Raw genomic sequence first — 2,336 nt, 5'->3', positions numbered from 1 at the left:
TTTTGCGGGACACAGTTCAATCCATGACAGGTGTATAAAGAAATTTACTTTGATGCAGGTACTGTCTAATCAGTGACATAGTTTAAGGCTAATAATGTGTGTACACCAGCATATTCATTACACAAAGAACAATGCTGTTGAATATTTTGCTCACCCATTCTGGAAAGTGACATTATTGTGTACTGAATAACAATACATCTTGCTTTTATGGTGTTACAAGTTTATTTGCTACAAATAAACTTCTTGACTGTCAGGAGGCCACCTATTTAATATTTGGTTGATCTAGGCTAAATGCCCCACCACCACCCCGACTTTGTGAACAGGTAATTTTGGCATTTTCACTGATAGTTAAAATTAGACAAAGGAAACCAAGGTTAAGTAGACTTCAAGTTAAATTGGTTGTTGCTTTACAAATAATGTTGGGAAATGGCTTGGTAGGGAGCAAAGAATGAATTTTTAATTTTATTTTTAGATTTCAATTATCCATGCTACTCCTATGCCCCACCATGCTATATAATTAAGAACTGGCTGTAAATTCCATAGCGATACAAACGGTAATAGTTAGTTCTGATCTTCAGTTCTCACTTAACATAGGTTAAAACAGAAATAGAAGTTGGCTCATTTTTCACCCTCTTCCATACAATTTTAGTTAGATGTTTTTGAACTGCTGTACACTATTTGTGCAATATTGTCACTGGTAATTTGTGCAGTTACTACTTACAGGTAGAAAGGAATGCCTTCCTCATTGAGCTGTGACCTGGAATACTATCACCTGCAGTTGGCCACATAATATATATAGTTTACTATTTTTGTTCAGTTTGTACATTTTGTAGGGAATTTGGCATTTTAAAAATATAGTGCATTTGAGGATAAATTAGAGAAAATATTTGTTAATGCTAATTGAGTCTGCTTGACTCAGTCTATTTGACTGTTTGATGACTTTATAAATATTCAGCTCTCTCCTCCATCTCTCTAGTTGTATTTTATTGTTCTACATCCCAAACCTGCAGCTGGTTTTGTCTTGTATTCTACTACATGAATAATAGGTTTGTGAGACTCAAAGGAGCATGAGAGTTCAACTCACTGCTTTAAGTAATATTACAACTACTCCATCTGAGTCAACTATGTCTAACTTTTTCCAAGAAAGGGAATGTCATGATGTGGCTCAAATGTAACTTCCTCTCATTTCTTTGTCTCCGTCTCATATCACTTCCTTTCTTCCTTCTACTTTTGACAGTTCATTCAGTCATTTAACAAACACTGAATAACTTTTGATTATTATACCAGTACCCAGGATCTTTTCATTACTGTGGCTTTATAGTGTGTTTTGAAATCAAGAAGTGTGAGTCTTTCTACTTTATTCTTCTTCTTAAAGATTGCTTTAGTTATTCAGGGTCCCTTGCCCTTCCATATAAATTAGAGAATTGGCTTTTCCGTTTCTGCAAAGAAGGCTGTTGGAATTTTGATGGGGATTGCATTGAATTTATAGATTGCTTTGGGTAGTATTGACATTTTAACTATGTTAAGCCTTCCTTTACTATCTTTTTTAAAGTGTTATCTGATAGATCAATTCCAGACTTACAAAAAATATATAAATAAAAAATTCAGAGCCACACATTTATCCAAATCCCTTGACAAATTGGAACAAAATAGAACAAAGTTCAGACATTAGTTAATCATTTGCTGTAGATGAATAGAACAGGTGATATGTTAAAAAGAGTGTTTGCTTCTAATGTCTTTAGTATTAAAAATCGTTGTATTAACTTTTTACTGCAATGTCTGACAAATTTGGGAGAGATTAATTTTTTTTTTAAATCTTGAGTTAATTTTTGTCTTTTAAAACTCTGTCTCTGCTGGTACTTTTGAGCACAACAGCATGGCTTTCTGCAGGCTGAGATACTCCCCTAAGTCTAAATGAGTAACTGCAAAAGGGATTGGGTTTTTTTCCCATAACTTATTGAGAACATCAGCTGGGTAAAGGTTTAGGGGAAAATTATTTTCAACTGCTATTTCTAAACTTTTATATTAGGAAAAGAGAAATACATCTGTAGAAAGTTTAAAGCCAACTGAACTTCTTGAGGGACTTGGGTCAGTTCCTAAGATGATGAGGTGCAGCTGAAAGACTGGGCACCTGTGGGGTCCGGGGGCAGTGAGAGTACATTTTGGGAAAGTCATTCTTTAGTTTCTTTCATTAAGGGGCCGACATGGGTGATAAAGAGGTTTACTAAATATTAAAAAAAGAAAAGGTTGTCTTAAAAAAATTTACTATTAGAATATTCATAACAGAAGCAATCTTTGATGTAAGCCGTATTTCAAGAATAGCTAATTATTGTAAT

The 2,336-nt window shown here is 34.0% G+C and overlaps 1 protein-coding gene across 1 annotated transcript in view; it reads left to right on the top strand.

Annotated features, from left to right (window-relative positions):
• ESR1 (estrogen receptor 1) overlaps window positions 1-2,336 on the top strand; it is a 569,447-nt gene that overhangs the window by 379,012 nt on the left and 188,099 nt on the right. The gene's annotated exons all lie outside the window — the stretch shown is intronic.

The sequence above is a fragment of the Trichechus manatus genome, unplaced genomic scaffold (assembly GCF_000243295.1).
Source record: "Trichechus manatus latirostris isolate Lorelei unplaced genomic scaffold, TriManLat1.0 scaffold00002, whole genome shotgun sequence".
In the NCBI taxonomy this organism is placed as follows: Eukaryota; Metazoa; Chordata; class Mammalia; order Sirenia; family Trichechidae; genus Trichechus; species Trichechus manatus.
Note: the sequence above shows the minus strand (reverse complement) of the source record. Positions and strands in the feature narration are given on the sequence as shown.